This window comes from Amblyomma maculatum, chromosome 11 (assembly GCF_055883805.1).
Source record: "Amblyomma maculatum isolate TAMU_Amacu chromosome 11, ASM5588380v1, whole genome shotgun sequence".
NCBI classification, from domain to species: Eukaryota; Metazoa; Arthropoda; class Arachnida; order Ixodida; family Ixodidae; genus Amblyomma; species Amblyomma maculatum.
Window position 1 is genome coordinate 25,437,357 of NC_139354.1, and position 17,806 is coordinate 25,455,162.

At 44.7% G+C, this 17,806-nt stretch overlaps 1 long non-coding RNA gene across 1 annotated transcript in view; it reads left to right on the forward strand.

Moving 5' to 3' along the window:
- The window catches only part of LOC146173188 (uncharacterized), a 303,454-nt gene extending 287,628 nt beyond the window's left edge, over positions 1-15,826 (forward strand). Inside the window, exons 2-3 of the long non-coding RNA XR_014702313.1 lie at positions 12,582-12,690; positions 15,399-15,826. This is a non-coding gene — a long non-coding RNA (uncharacterized LOC146173188). The remainder of the gene's footprint in view (positions 1-12,581; positions 12,691-15,398) is intronic.
- The last annotated feature ends 1,980 nt before the right edge of the window (positions 15,827-17,806 follow it).

The window sequence follows — 17,806 nt, forward strand, 5'->3', positions numbered from 1 at the left end:
TCGACTCCTTGATATTCTTGTTCAGCCTGGTTGACTTCGAAATCAATGGGCGAACTTCAATCATCTAATTAACTACAAGGTGTATGTATGCACGCATAAATGAACCATGGCGATGCTGTCACAGTCCGTTGCTGAGCTCGTCGATTGAATATTGAACGTTTCGCATGAAGAGTCGACGCTGCATTTATTTAATACGCTTTGTGACGTCCTGATGACGTCCTCATGACGTCAGGTATAACCGGTCGCGTTGGTTAACTCCGAATAGCCGTCATCAGCGCTATTGTATACGTCATATATAGACTCCGAGTAACCGGCGTATGAAAAACAGCCCGATGATTCATTCATCTCACTATAATGTAACGCATTCATCTTGAAAACGAAATTAGGGACTAAGACACAGCAAAGGACAGACGCACGAGCGCCGTCCCTCAAACGTTTTAATCACGACACTCAGGACTCAGGACTCCGGTCCAGGGTGCGTAATCGGGCAAGTTTCTCTTTAATATGTTTTGCGTGCATCCCCAAAAGACACTTAGAGGAACCGCCTTACCTCGGCAAGTCATAATATCTGTATTGCATACTGAATATTTGTCAGCTATTATAATTATCATCGTCATCACCATCATCATGATTGCGCCAGATGCAAGGCAAATGCATATACCATATAAATGTATCCAGTCAAAACCTCCATGCACCCCCTTCGGCCGTTATATACCAACTAACTTCCTGATTTAATCAGTCCATCTAAATCCCCCCCCCCCCCCCCCTGCTCTGTTGAGCTTGCCATTTCTTGGAATGCAGTCCGTTGCCCAGCTTTGTGCATGCTAGGAATGCAGGCAGCGAAAATGTCAATTTACCTCGCTCTAAGTGAAGTGAACGTTTCCTATAGAGATGCTGTATACATCATTTACGGCACGCCGTGGTACACCGTACAACAAGGCGGGTAATAATTAATTAATGCACAACGCATTAACAGGCTTCTATTTCTTGTATCTATCCAAGCACAATTAGAGGCACGACTTGCGCTTTTGTTGGGCTCCCATGCCATATATAGTGTCGATCCGACTTTTGTATTATTACTGCATCCTCTTCGGGATGAAAGTTGCACGTCCATTCATTCATATATATATATATATATATATATATATATATATATATATATATATATTAAATTCAATAGTTAAATTCAAATAGTTAAATTCAAAAAATGTATATTGAATTTAACTCTGGCCCATTAGTAACGAGCAAACCATGTATATATATATATATTACGAACGAGAAAAGCCTTGGTTTGTGAACTGCATGCACCGAAAGAAAGTGTACCATGCACTGGTTCCAGCGCAAGGATTTCAAGTACGCGGATTTTACCTCCCAAAAGGTCCTATTAAGAGAATAAATATTGCAAGCGCCGAATGCCCGGAGGGGTATCACCATGCGCTTCTTATTGCGGGTAACCATTATCCCTAAACAAAACGGTTCAGTTAAAAATTGATAATAAATATTTATGCACCTATTATAATTAAGAATAATTAACAATGATCTATATAGTTATAATAGCACCGTGCAAGTTTAAGACATCGACTGAGCTTGTTTTAGTTTCATGACTAAAATCTGCTCAAGTTGACGCTGCAGACAACCATACAGGGAAGAAGAAACAATAGATTATTTCGGCAAATATATATATTTCTTTATTCTGGAGCACGACGAGCTGTTACCGCGATGGTTGTTTTTTATGGAATGTAATGCATGCGTAGTGTTTGTCACCGACACAGCACAACACCTATAGGCCGCCATGAGGACGACGGGAAAAAAAGTCGCCACAGATTACCAGCAAAACAATGCTGTCTTTTCTAACGTCCCGTATGACTCAAAACACCGCAAATTCTCCGTCAGAAATTAGTTTTCTGCGCCAAGAAGGTGCGGGCAGTGTGTAACCACGAAGAGCAAGCGTTTCATTATTCTAAAGAAATGCTAAAGAAATGTTATCGCAGACTACAATCTACAGTAAAAAAAAAAAAAAAGAAAAAAAAAACATAAAAACATTGGTACGGCATACCACTGGTGTCCCAGAAACATGTTTATTCTCCTAACTAACTTTTTTTACCATTAACGCTCGTATATCATCCCCCGCTTCTCGTTCACGCGTCGTGCGGAGCCCCGTTCCGCGCAGGCCTTGCATCGCGAGATCGAACACGCGATGTGGTGCGCGCACATTGTGTTTGGGTTCGAACCGCGGCGGCGTGAATCATCGTCGCTTGCGCAACGTGCTAAACGGGCCATTAGCCACGGCTCAGTGGTGCTGACGAATTTCGCGGGTCACGCTCTCTTCTCCGCGCTCCGCTGACGTCGGAACGGGCTCCCATCCACGTCTCCGTGCGTGCGTGTAGGTTTGTCGTCCGCGGTGATACGCGTGGTGTATGTACAACAAACCATCGATGCGACTGAACCTTTTGTCTATACACAAGGTTATCCGTGTGTGACAGAAGAAGGCAGCTTTCGCTCGCGATCGAACGCTGGATGCAAGGACGTCTGGCTCTCTCTCTCTCTCTGCGCGCAATCGGGTACACGTGTGATTGGCGGGAATTTTAGACGTGTATATGCGAATGGTCGACATTGTTCGCATTGTTGCTCATCTGCTGCAGTGCACGGTATAAGTGCCAACTCAGAACTTGAGAGCTGCAACGCACGTGAAGATTACCCAACTCCTATATACATGTCTTGAGGAACCTGTTTTGTTATCTCTCAGCTTCATTAAGCTTTGTGGTAATGATATATAATAGCTAGATAGATACATAGGAGAAGGGAAGGCGGGGATGTGAGGAATTAGGGGATTGGAAAAGGGAAGAGAGAAGGGAGAGGAAGAAAATCACAATCTGTCATTCAAGCAGTCACTTTTAAGCAACAAAACAGCGCCTTAATTGCATTAAAATTTCACAAAATCTTACGTGGTCGACTCATTTTATTAATAAAACAAGCACCGCTAACAGAGTTCTCGCTACCTTCGGCTGAATGCAAATATACACCACCGCCCCCAAGAACTACTAGCTTATAAAACTCCCATTCAATCGCAGTTGGAATATCTATCATGCCATCAGGGGCCTCGCTCAACCCAGTCAATGTAATGAAATTCAACTCATTCAGAACCATGAACAGGGTGGAAAGTCGGTGCATGATCTTGTGGCTAAAAACAACGCTAACACGAGACGAATAATAGAGAACGTCGTGTCCCCCCTCTCTATCATTTGTCTCGTGTTCACGCTGTCTTTAGCCACAAGAGCCTTGAAGTTCGTTCGGCTACTCAGATTACTCATACTTCAAATTACTCAGTTTAAGAATAATGCAAGATTGCCTAACTTTCAGAGGCGTTGTAAAATTGAAAAACCGCGCGGTTATAATATAAAATATACCATGTTCTCCCTCATGATTCCGCTGTTGAACCAGCTCATCATTTTTCAGTTCATGCAGGGAACCATAAAACCGTCGTCCGCCTTGAGCTCTTACCACGACACATCTTCATTCCCTTGTTGCCAGAACAGCCCGTGGACTGGAACAATCTCCCCACAAGCACACCATCATACTCACAAATCTGAGTCGTTTCAAGTTATCCATGAGTTGCTCACGTACTGGCAGAGTAGACCATCTCTCATAGCCCTCCACCTAAAAAGCATATGATGTATGCCAAAGAAAAACAAAAAGTAATCATTATTATTCGCCAGGTTACGTCTAGTGCATGAAAACGGACTGCCTCGCCTATTCTCCAGCTCTAGTATCGTCCCTCGGTCAGGTCCACAGCCACCATACAAAACATTCTAATGACCCTACCAGACGAAGACAGACGAAGACGATGCCCAGACGAAGATAAGTCCACTTGTCGAAATGTTGGCTCATCTGCGAACTGAGGCGTGCCCCATTTACCCTTATTCAGTTCTTCCTCATACCACCTCTCTACTTGTTATTCATCTCGACTGCGTTTCTTCGCTTTGGCACCCACTCCCCTTATACACCGGTACACCGATAACCCATGATCTGTTCCTAAGCTTAAACATAGTGTGCTGTGTAAATATGCATGTCGTGTCAATTGTGGTGAAGAACTTAAGAGAAGCAGGACATCCACCCTCGAAAGGAGAGTATTTTTAATGAAAAACAAGACAAAAAAGCATGCGAAGACCTTTACCCCCCCCCCCCCCCCCTTCTCGCTGAGAGAAGTATAAATGCACTGCACGCAGCACACGGGACTCTTGGTTTTCGCCTCCATAGAAATGCATGCAACCTCCTCGGCTTGGATCTGACCCGAGTCCTCGTGTTCAGAAGTCGAGCGTCACAAATACTGTGCCCCCGCTGCGGGGCTAATAAGACAAATTAATTAAGAATGATGGTCAAGAAGCGAGTGGTTTTTAATCACTCTTCTTCGGTATTTTAAGTCCGAGCTCATTTATTGGGAGCTGGAAAAAGTAAATAGGGAAGGTGAACATATTGGCCCTGTCCAAGACGAGGATGCATGCGACAGCCAGAGCTATACATATATACTCACCGAATCGGTTTTCAGTTGGTACCAGCGTGTCTCACACAGACAGAAAACTCAAAATCATACATGTCCCGCCTTCCTGTATACTTAAACCTATCTGCCTTGCTCCAAATGCTTAGTTCACACACCAACTCCCTATCCGACGCGTGTCTAGGCGCCGCCACACGCGACAGTCACTCTCTGCTAATGGAGGATTAAGCGCTTTGCTCACTGGGCGTGTTCGTATCCCCCCCCCCCCCCCCCCCCCGTGTTGCACGGGATTTCTTTCACCCACTCCAACGACATAAACGTGTTGTACAGTTGTACGAGTCCGACAAAAGACGGGGTGAACGAAGCGAAAGGTAGAAAAAAAAAAGACTATTTGTAAAAGAAGCGAGTTCGTACGCTCCCCACATTGTATACACAGCTTAGTTCGAGCTCCCGCTATCCTATGACTTTGTATTTTAGTTTTTGTAACATCTGTGGGAAGCATCTCATTCAATACACTATAGACGGCAGTATGCAAGGGAGAAAAAGGAAAAAAGAACTGTTATTGTGTCCTTTCCTAACCGCGCGGAGTCGGCGGCGGCGGCCCGGTGGAAAAGAAAACTTTGTCCGTTCCCACTCTTGGGCATGAAAGCTATAGGCGAGTCAAGCGTGTGAGAACTGCTTTGACACTGCGGGCACCGCCTCCATTTTCCTCAGGGGAGGAGGGAGTGAATCTCTCCTCCCCTCAACTTCTTTTCTTGTCCGCAGAACACTCACGAAACTCTCGCTTCCCCTTTGCCTCTTCCGCGGTCATGTGGATTTGACGAGAACACCCTCTTTCCCGTTTGCTCAAAGCGTAGCGCGTGCATACGTCACGAATGTATCCCTAATCTTTCCTAATGCTCCCATCCTTGTTCGTTCTATATACTTTGGTTCACGCACACCTAGCTCGACTTTCCGCCCGACTCTTCTCTTTTTTCTCCTGTTCTGAAACGCAGTGGGAGTTTGTGACCTCGAATGTTTTTCCAACTCCGTCGTCAGTGTTGCGGTCGGGCTATGTATACAGTACTTAAGGCGCCGGGAACTGAAGACGCTGTGGCGCGTGCTTGATCTGATGCATTGAGCGCGGGTCCTTTTGAAGTCCCCCGAGCTGACTGGATCTAGCGAAAGGACTACTGACATTTGCACAGGCTGGAACTAAAGTGCTTCTTCATTCGTTGTACGACTCGGTCGCAGATTTGGCCTTTGACATAGCGCCATCGTGTTTGAAACGGATCACGATACTCCGTAGTCGACCGGTGGGCAGGCAATTCTTTTCTCCCCGTTTGTAGCCCGGAGGTGGCTCTTGAATCTGGACTATGGTGGGATGTGAGAGTGAAGGATATACGGCGCGACGAGAATCGCGCGGTAGTATTTGGCTTTATACTACGGTGGGAGTTCGCGTGCTTTCGATGACAGAACTTGGCAGCTACAAGCACTTGCGTCGAAATTGACGGAGGTGAAGCTCTTCACACTGGGGCCACCATGGCCGCAAGCAGCGGAGGATAACCACGCAATGTTCGTTTGAATACAGTGGCATTCTTGGAGCTCAGGCGAAACATTTTGCAGATAAAACCACCCTGACCGCCATTTTTAGGCGAAAGCCTTTCTTGACTCATCAGTGGGGTGTGCTGAAAGTGACCGTCCGTGTAATGCGTGACCAAAAGACAGATCCAAAGCAAATCCAACACAGTCCACATAACAAACCAGAAACGAACAAAAATACCGAATCCATTCATGATTATTTGGCACTGATGCCTTAAGGACGCTGCATAATGTCTAGACACATTAGTCATAGCCCGAATCGAAACCATAGACGAATACTGAATCCACATAACAAGCCAATACCAAACCCAGTCATGATTAATTGGCTATAATGTCTTAACGAAAATGCATAATGACTTCCAACATTAGTCATATCCCGAATTCAAGCCACAGCCAAGGATCCGATCCAGAATGCACATAACAAGCCAATACTGAATCCAGTCATGATTAATTGGCTATAACACCCTAATGATAATGCCTAATGATATGTGACACTAGTCATATTCCTAGTCCAAGCCATAGCCAACAATGCAATCCAGATTCCACATAACAAGACAATAAAAGTAGACCAAAACGTAAGACGCCCCTATGGGCTTTCGCATTACCGCACGTAAGGATACTTAAATGCACCCCTTGATTTTTTTATGCCACAAATGCAATAATGCATGGTCAAAAAGAACGTTAGAATATTTTCATTTTGTTGATATTGCTAACGCTATAGCATTAAAGGCGCCGTTCTCCAGAAAATTCGGCGTTATCGCTGTTGACGTTGCAAGTGAAAAATCACTAGTACTGATTGCTGAGTCGGCACTGATCATTGATTGGTCGAATGGTTATGTGACGTCATGAGATGGCATGGCGTCGAATTGGCAGGTGCTGCAAAATCGCATAGATCATTTGAGAGGGAAGCATGATTCCGAATCGAACTCATCGGGACCATTGAATCACGAGTAAGACATGGTATATCCCTAGTCCACACAGACACGTTCACACGGCTTGATCAACACAAGGCTTAATATCTATGTCGGGTGGTATTTTACATAATGTGGAAATTTGCGATTTTCGATGATGATCAGTATTCAGCCAAAGAGTATCCACAGGGGAGCTGCAGACTGGAGCCATTAACAATCTGTCGAGTCGTACACAAAGATGCTGAGCTTAAATACCCCCAGATATTTTCTTCGACAAAATAGACCTCAACATGGTTTTTCTTCTAAAAATGCTCGCTTAATTCGAAACAGGGAGAAACTTGCGTCCTCCCTTCCTCTCATACCAGCCACGCTACTGGTCGGAACCATTTTGTTAGAAATCAGTGCAATCGAAACAAGGTCGGTTATGCCAAATTGGGCTGATGGAAACCTAGACGAGTGTAAAAGATCCAGATTTAGTAGTGCGCTAGCTGAAAACAAAGCTCTCTGAGCACACTGAGCAGCACATTGAAACATATTTGCATGTTCGTCCTTGGACGCTGACTTTTTTCGTGGTTAATATTTGTCCTCATTATCCTGTACAAGCATTAACACCACAGGGAAGAAAGCGTTGCCACCAGCGTCGTTCAAAAAACGGACGAAGAACGAAACAAAGAGAAAGAAGGAAATAAAGCAACTCAAAAAAAAAAAAAAGAAAGCCGCCCGTTCTCAAGTTCGAGAGACTCCTGCCGTCATCCCGGGTCTCCGTGACAGACGCGTGTCTGCCGCCCCTTCCCCAGACGTCCCCGGTGGAGTGTCACACTCCGCCAGCGTCCAGGAGCCGACACACGCCGTGCGTCGGAGTCGCGGTGATCAATGATCCTCTCACGGAGATGCTGAGGGCGCCACTATAGTAGTTCTAACCCTGCACAGCGCGCCAGGCGGCGCCACCGGTGCTTACCAGCGCTACGTCACACCCAACCGTGCGTACGTACACGAGCGCATGGACACATGCACTCCGGAATGTTCGCGCCCGCCCCCGGCCGGTGGCGGGTGGGAGGATCGGATGACAGATCGCGTGACACTTCTCTCGCGCGGGTGGCCCGTCACGCCCGCCACAGCCGGTTGACTCGGGCTAACGCGATTGGGATTCGGTTACCCGGATTCCCGTTCCCGTCTCCCTATGACACCAGAGGTGTTGTCTTTCATCCGCTCCCCTTCATAGTTTCGCAGTTCGCACTTTGCTTTAGTCTCTGCCCGGCAAATAATCCCTTTCCCGCTTTGGACGTAGGGGGATGAGGGTTGATGCAGCTTGCACAATGCTTTTTTTTCGAGTGTGTAAAAAAAAAACCTACAAGGGAAAATGATGCATTTCATGGTTTTTTCATCATTCCATTCACAGCATTAGCGTGAGAAGTCGAGGCGTGTGCAATGGAAAACGGTATATTGCATTTTGTGATGATAATGTTGGTCAATTATTAAAAAAAAAAAACAAATTTTTATTGTGTTGCGTACTGCGCCGTTAACATAAGGGTATTCTATAATTCCTTCGTCGGCACTGACACCTTTTTGAACCTGTTTCTACCCCTTTCCAGCCTCGCATAAGCGGAATGTGTGTACAGAACATACGTCCCAAAACAAAAAGCGTCTCAAGTCAAGTACTATATCTTGTTGTCATGGAGCTTCAGCGGCATTTCGCATACTGCTGCAGCAACACGCAGCCAAACCGTCATAAGTCGGTTCTTAAAAGTAAATTTACAATTATGTCCTTGCCTGATGGTTGTATCTGCCTTTGCGTTTTCTCAGTGGAAATACGTACTACCACTTTTGTGTTAATTACTGATAACCAAACTGTTCGTGTTGAAAAAAGGCCACAATAAATACTGAGTGATTTTTCTTTTTTTTTTTAACCGTACAAGCGCACAGAAAAAGAAACTGGAATCGGTTCCTGGAAAATAATATTCGGTAAAGCAAATGCCTTGCGAGTTAAACACTGAAAAACTACGAAGAAGTTTGGAAAAATTTAAACTGAAACGTGCAGCCTGCAAGTATACTATATATGGGAACTCCTGGAAAATAATTCCCCATTTGTGTGTGCGTGTGTGTGTTGTGTGTGTGTGTGTGTGTGTGTGTGTGTGTGTGTGTATGTGTGTGTGTGTGTGTGTGTGTGTGTGTGTGCGTGTGTGTGTGTGTGTGTGTGTGTGTGTGTGTGTGTGTGTGTGTGTGTGTGTGTGTGTGTGTGTGTGTGTGTGTGTGTGTGTGTGTGTGTGTGTGTGTGTGTGTGTGTGTGTGTGTGTGTGTGTGTGTGTGTGTGTGTACATTCGTGCTTCCCCTTTGACCTACAACAGCGTCCGCTGGGTACCCACAATGGACCCTGTTTAAGTAAAAGGGGGAAGCACAATAACAAAAACGGAAAAAACAAATGCAGGAGTCGCCGAGCGGGATCTGCCAAAGCCCCCTCGAATCTGACTCCGCACAGGTGTTGGCAAAGTTTTTCCATTACAATATGGCAAATCTACAAAATCAGTCGAGAGCTGCCCGGGTCAGAAGTATTAATTCATTTCAAAAAATAAATTAAAGGTATATATTTATTTCTATTCTTTCCAATCGTCCTTACCTCATTTAGTCAGCCGGCTGAAGACCTAACTATGGAGGGCGAAATAAGTATGAAAACGAACTCTAAGAGGGCTAAACAATTTAATTAGATGATCTAATCTATATATTCTCCTCTCTTCGGCAGGCTAAACAAAAGGGAAACGAGAGTATCGAAAAGAAAACGTTATAAGAACCAGGAAACAAAAACTGGGTCCCAACTCTTCTTCGATATCGACACAACGCAATGTTCAACGGTGCTGTAAATACACTCGCAAAGCCTAATGTCGACGTGTTGGTTGGCTATAAACTGGCGGCTATTATAATTGCTGCTTAATTAGGTTGTTATTTGTCTGAAATTACATAAAGAAAGGTTGAAAGTTAGTCCTTCAGGAGAAGCAGGCTAATATTACCGACCACGAGTCTGTTGATGTCACACACGCAAGGTTGGTCGCCCAGGGTAAAATCTCTCCGGCTGAGGCAATAAAATGGGAATTTTGCCCTCTTTCTGCTGAGATCTTTTTCCGACTGTTCCTCACTCTCAACCGTGTTTTTTTTTTTATGTTTGCCGGATTTTTTTTTTTTTTGCATGTTATTTATGTGATGTTAGTAATGTTCTGCAGGACATATTTATTTCTAAATACTGCAGGCAGCAGTGCTGTTCAAGCAGGAGAACGGTTACATGTTCTGCAATAACAGGTCAGCAAACATATTTTCATTGGTGCATTCAACAATAAATTGAGATAACTGTTTTGATGGTTAATATGATTCTTAGACGGCGGATCGCGAGAGTCTCAATTCCTCGCTGTCTTCACTCGACAAGGCAATTCAGGGGAGCTGCTTCATCGCATCACTTGGCCTCAGTTGGAATTCATCAACGGTTCCTGAATTTCTTCGTCCCTCAAACCGTGGATGCATATTACACGCTGACTCGCTATGGCTGGGCTGCGGAATTTAGGACGAAGCGACACGGTGGTGATGATGATGATCATGCAACTGTAGAAACATCCGCTGTATTGGTTTTCAAAATGTTACCTTTACGTTCCACGTGTTTATGTAGCCTTTTCATAAACGGGGTGACATGACATGTCAGCATTATTTATTTTACACAAGTAGTATCGGGAGCGGCATATGTGGGAGGAACTATATAGTTAAGTCGGCAGTGGCTGTAAAATGGTTAAAAGTCACTTGAACTAAAACAGAACGCCGCTTCTTTGTGAACTGTGCAGAAGGAACAAGAAAGCTGCGGAGAATGCACGGTTGAAATCTCAACAATATCTGAGCAACAGCAATAACCCCAGAGTTGGCCTTGAACCTTTTCGGCTTACGGCATCAGGAAACTTTTTCATTCTCCTTCATCTATTGATATAACATTCAGCTTAATGTTCAAGTAACATGGATCTCTCCTGCTCTATGAATGCGAGAGATCGTTGAAGAGGGAAGGTGAAGTCTGAACGCGGTGACTGAACTATATAGCTTCCTATGGACGGATATCTCCTTTGCGCACCTACGAACGTTTTCCACAGGGATCCATTCCGTGGTTATAGCCTATTGGCAGCATCAGAGAAAAACAGGTAAATAAACAGGACGAAAGCTCTGCATGCCGCACTTCAACCGCTCCAGCAAAAGTTTCTCAAGTGATGGAGGAATGCGGTGCTATACGCTCAATGCTGCATCAAGCCTGACACTTGTAAGCTGGACCACTAAGTGTAACTTCTGGGCGAGTTATTTAGTTTCGATTTGGAAACGTAGATTGGGTTTCTTTCTATTTGCTTTTACATAGCCATGCGATATATTTAGGGTTTATTCTCAGTTATTTTCTATCAGGAAGCGTTTCCCTGGTTCCGCTCCTCTGTTGCTGATCATTTCAGATTATGCTCCCTGGTTGCATTGTGCATGCACGCTGACCGTGACGCGTGTATGTCCTATCACCACTTGCGACGGAGTTTTTGGGAAAGCGGTCATCTTAACTGCTCTGCTTCTTCAAGAAACGAAAAAGAGATTTTATCGTTACCGTTTCTTTCACTTTATTCTATTAGTTTTTTTATTGACACTTCACACAGTTGATTTTTTTTTTTTTCTATCCCAGGTGCACTCACTATAAATTTGAACTCTTCGCCCAATTAAACACTTTCTGTTCGGGTGATACAATGTACACCACGGCCACTGGCGCCAAGACTGCCCGCACTTCCGCATGTACCACGTAGAAAGTTACTACAGTAATTAAAAAGTTAATTATAGCGCTTCATCACAGAAGGAACTAATTAGAAACGCCTCTTGTGTCCTGGGAAGCCGTTATTCCCGCTCGGACACTGGCCGAACGGTCGATGTATAACTCACTTTGGAACTTGTATTCTTTATCTTCCGTTCGCAGTGATCCGCATTCTGATTACTCTCTGCCGAGGACTCCTCCCGGCTTTCCTCTCGATGGAACTTTTTGTTTTCTTTTTTTTTTTATTACTTTCTTACGACGTCGATTACAAATTCTGCCAATTCGAGAGTAATAACTATGGCATGTAACTCAATAATGTTGGCTCGTCAACGTAAATTGATGTATGATATCTTGCACACCATCTTATCATATTTCAAGGATGAGCAGGGTGTTCAACCATATAACCTCCTTGATTCCAACTAATGCGATCCACAGGTTTTAACAAATTCAATTAAATGTTGCAGCCTGATAATGCAACTAATTACTCTTCCGGTAGTCCATTATTGACAGTTTGTTTTTAGAGTCCGGATTATAGGCCCCGTTTATGGATTGCGCATTACAGTCTCTGGCGGCGCAGTCGGATGGATGGATGGTATATAGGAGCGTCCCATTTGAAACGGGGTGGTAGCAGTTGCTATCGTGCTCGTTTTTTCCCCCTATATTTTAAATATTGTTTTAGATCAGTTAACTATACCATCATTCTATTTATTGAATTTTTGTTTCTACATTACTAACATTACGTTACTTTTCTGCTTTTAAACCACCAATCTTCCAATCGTTTTTTCCACCGCAGGTTCATTCACCCGGCCACTGGTATCCCCGTCAACGTAACACGCCACCTACCCACCGCGGCAGGTACTATAGCAGAGTGAAAGGTGAGAAGGTGGAAAGCGGGAGAGAAGGTGAGAGGCTATTACAACCCATGGATGATTTGACAGGGGCTTGGACTGAGGGGCGAGAGAAAGAATGCGCAGCCGGAATGGGGCTTCGAGGGGAAGATCTTGGAGGGTGGCTATCGTGAAAGGTGGTTATGTAACTGGCGAGGATTGAAGAATGCGCCACCTGAAGATTGTGCTACGAGAATGAGGACTTTTGTCAGGGCATATAGATGCAATACGGTCCATAGCTACGGTTTTTTTTTTTTTTTGTCTTTACTAAAACACTCACACTGCTGACTTGTTTGTTTTTATTTCTTATATCCCTTGAATTGTTTTACCATGTTAACTTTTGGCCTTAGGGAATTTCAATTTTTTCGCCGTGTTTATTGTTAGCAATCGGCTTATTTTTTCTGTTTTATTCGATCGACACCACCTTTTAGACTTTCTTTTTCTGCCGTCTCTTATATAGTCTAACCATTTTCTGTTCGTCATTTGCCTTCCGTTGCTATTGCTATCATCCTTCACAATTTTTCTGAGAGATGTACACAAGCCGCTGCTTTTTTTTTATTCTTATTTTGCTTACATTTTATATGACCTTTGCTTGAGCTGCAGAGTTGACGATGGTCTTGTTTTCGTATAGTTGCCTTATCTGTTTCCAAGGCATCGCTCGCGTTATCATACAGCCAACTACACCACTGGGTCCAGTAGGAGTATCATTTTTCATGCTGGTTTTACAAAAAATAAAGTGCTGGAGTCGCACCTGTCTGCTGTTGTGCGTTTCTCTTGTCCGCGTTGTTTCGGAACGGCATTTTTTCTATCCGTTAGGATACAAGCAGAAGCCGAAGGGTGACTACCGTGAAAACACGAGATTATGGCCAGACATGGCAGTAACTGATTACTATCATTTAATTATACTTTTTCTGGTAATTTGCAATGCAACCAAGTACTCTCTCGCCTCGTAGTTTGTTAATGTATTAAATTAATTGAAGGCAGTAATTTCCTAGCAGAAGCATTAAGTATTTCATTTTGAAATTACTTCTTTTAATATGCACACGTATTCCCAATATAGGGCTCCTGGAAAAGAGGAAAGATACGCGGCCAGCTTAGACCATCAAAGAGGAACGGCAAGAGGACACAGACGACACATACTGAAGAACAGTACTTCTGAGACCGCCGGTGTCCTGTTGTAGCCTGTCACTTGCAGTATCCGATGGGTATATAGTCGGGTTTTATGGAGCTTATCATAGGAGGTTGATGACCTAGACAGAAAAAGTAGAAAGGTAGGCTTGAAAATCAATATGCAGAAGACTAAGGTAATGTTCAACAGCCTCGGGAAGGAACAGCAGTTTACATTAGGTAGCGAGATACTGGAAGTAGTAGGCGAATATGTCTACTTAGGACAGGTAGTAACCGCAGATCCGGGCCATGAAAAGGAAATAACAAGAAGAATAAGATTGGGATGGAGCGCATTTGGAAAGCACTCGCAGATTATGACTAGCAGCTTACTGGTATCGCTCAAGAGGAAAGTATACAACAGTTGCATCTTGCCTGTACTCACCTATGGGGCTGAAACGTGGAGGCTAACCAAGAGAGTTCTACTTAAGTTGAGGACAACCCAGAGGGCTATGGAGCGAAAAATGGTAGGGGTAACATTAAGAGATAGAAAGAGTGCAGAGTGGGTCAGAGAAGTAACTCAAGTTACCGACATTCTAGTAGAAATTAAAGAAGAAGAAATGGACATGGGCAGGACATGTAGTGCGAAGAGAGGATAACCGATGGTCGCTGAGGGTAACAAACTGGATTCCAAGGGAAGGAAAGCGTAGCAGGGGGCGGCAGAAAGTTAGGTGGGCGGATGAGATTAAGAAGTTCGCAGGGGTCAAGTGGATGCAGCTAGCACAGAACCGGGTTAAGTGGAAAAATATGGGAGAGGCCTTCGCCCTTCAGTGGGTATAATCAGGCTGATGATGATGATGATGATGATGATATAGTCGGGACCGTCCTCCGAGCATTAATCTACATTAAGGCGCTGAGCGGCCGCCGAAGGAGAATATGGCATAAGACTGGGGTATAAACTACAGTAGCACTCACTGCAGGCTGTGTTGGCTAAGGGCACAGTGCATGGCCTCCGAGATCACCTCCGCGTGCGCATTTGGTGATCTTAGAGGCCATTCACTGTGGCGCCTGGTTGCGCTCGCCGCCACGGGGCAAGGAGAGGAGAGTACAGGAGAAGATGCCTATGTCTTAACATTACCGAGCGCAACTGACTGAGGCCGACTCATGGGACCACCGGTGCAATAAAAAAAAAATCTTATTCGGGTCGTTTTAAATGGTGGAGATAGCTCCAGGCAGCAGGGCGCTGGGTTCTATATCCTTGTTTCTGCCTTGAGTGTAACGAAAGTGACGATTGTCCGACTGGGCATGATCCTCTTTTCTTGGTTTTGTTGTCATTGCCTTACACTTATAATGGCGTGTAATATATGAAATAAGAGGGAAAGAATGGTAGTCTCAGACAAATTTTGGACGGAAAACGAAAGAATGTCGGCGTTGGTTCAGCAGAGGTCGTGTTTTGTTTACTGTGCTTTCTATGTGTGGTGCTCAAAAATTAATTGCACTTCTCGGTGGCGTTCTAATGTAATGTCATTATTGAAAGAGCAGGAATTCGGTAATGTCATTTAAATACATTTGTGGGATTTTCAGGCAAGTAATTAGTCATTTTCTTTTTTTTTTTTCAGAAATAATGTTGCCCTGTATGATTATGGAAAGAGCACAGAAAGGCGATAATAAAAATTAAAAGACGGAGACATCTCCTTCCTCCAATTTTTCCGTATATGAGCATGAGAAGTGAGATGGACAGCAGCGGAAGGTGGAAAAGTGGAAGTGGAAGATAGGAGAAAGAGGAGGAGGAGGGCACGGTGGTGGCAGCGGACGTCATAAGTGAAAACTCCCGAACGTGCATGTATCCGGATGTGAGCAGTGAGCACTAACAGGTCACGTGGTTTCAAGGCGTGGAGATGGTATACAGATAGCTCTTGGATCCTGTTGACTTCATGGAGGCATGCCAACTAGGCAGATGCCACATGAGTATATTTGAGATGGCAACCGAACCAGAGACTCCTGTATTCAGTCAGGCATGCAAAACTTGGACCATGCAAGGATTGTCGGGAGGCTTGAATAAAGAAAGGCTTGAGTGGCCTAAAACGTATATATGCCGTATATGTATAATACGTATATATGTGCCCCCGCACTAGCGCGGTGGGGCCGCTACCACACTATGTGAAACACTATATACGCACGCACGCACACACACACGCGCGCACACACACACACACACACACACACACACACACACACACACACACACACACACACACACACACACACACACACACACACACACACACACACACACACACACACACACACACACACACACACACACACACACACACACACACACACACACACACACACACACACACACACACACACACACACACACACACACACACACACACACACACACACACACACACACACACACACACACACACACACACACACACACACACACACACACACACACACACACACACACACACACACACACACACACACACACACACACACACATACACACACACACACACACACACACACACACACACACACACACACATATATATATATATATATATATATATATATATATATATATATATATATATATATATATATATATATATATATATTAGGCCGCTCGATTGAGGTACGGTGGGATGTTAGAGCACGTTATATACTCGTTATAAGCTCCATAATCTAAAACAAACCAAACCAAACGTTCAAGGGGCTCTCAATTCTTTCCCGTTTCTTGGTTGTTATAAAGGAAGCATGACGCCTGCCGCTGCTGCCATCGTGTTTCGGCGACCTGAACTTCATCACAGCATGGGTGTCATGGGCTTTTGAGGGCACAACGCGATTACTTTAGTATGGCTCCCGTCTTATCCCTTCTTTCTGCTTTACGGTCTCATTTATGCACTTGGCTACGCGCCTAATAACTGCTACCTTGATTTGTGTCTCTGTTGTGTCCCGCATATATTATTTATACTCCTTTCACGCGTAGTCTTAAGCATCCATAGCATACAGTCGTTCGCTAGCACATTATGCTTGGTTTGGGTGAGTCCCAAAACGACTCAGGCTATATGAGAGACTCCGAAATGAGGGGCTGCGGAAATTTCGACTACCTGGGGTTGACATCGCATAGCACACGGGCGCCTTATTTTTCGCCTCCACCGAAAAGCGGCCGCAGCGGCCTGGATTCGTACCCGCATCCTTGGGCACAGTCGGGTGCCCTATCCGCTGCACCACTGCGGAGTGGCGCCTCTTGAAGGATATGGGTGTCTGAGAAAATAAACTATAGGGTTTGACTGCACATACAGAGAACATACACCTCTCTGACAGTTTTTTACCTCGGCATGTTGGAGAACTATAATACCTGCAGGAGCCGCGTTCAAACTTCGCACTGCCGAGTATCGTAATCGCCGATCAGTTTTTATTTTTTTTTTTATTTTGGGGCTGGGAGCATCGAATGAAGTTTAAAGGAAATAATTATAAATGAAACTACGGGGCTACAGAACAGTTTGTGACTTGCTAGAACAAAGAAAATTGGCTGCAAAGGCGTAAATTGTGAGCCGACGTTCTCCAGTCAGTATATATATCCTGTCATTGCCTTATGGAGCGGACAGCGGTAACGCCGATTCCACTCAGCGAACAAGGCTAACTATAATGGCAAGGAAGCATCAGGGTGCGTTCAGTTTTCCCTTCTTGCCTCACCTCTCTATACGCCTACCATATATGAAATCACTTCTTCCTTGAAACTGTAGAGAGCAAGTGAAAAAAAGGGACAAGTGCACAGTATCAGTTCTGCTTCCCTGCACGCAACTAAAAATGTGCTCAGCCACGTGAACCAGCTTCATGCACAGGGCCACTGGATCCACGTGTTCGTCCATCCATCGCGTCGCGTACGTGACGCCGCGAAGCTCTGTTCTGTTGTTATTTTTTCATCAAACGTCTGTTTTAAACGCTCTGAAACGCTTCATACACCGCTCCTTCCGCCACACTCTCTCTCATGCTGGGTTGAGAG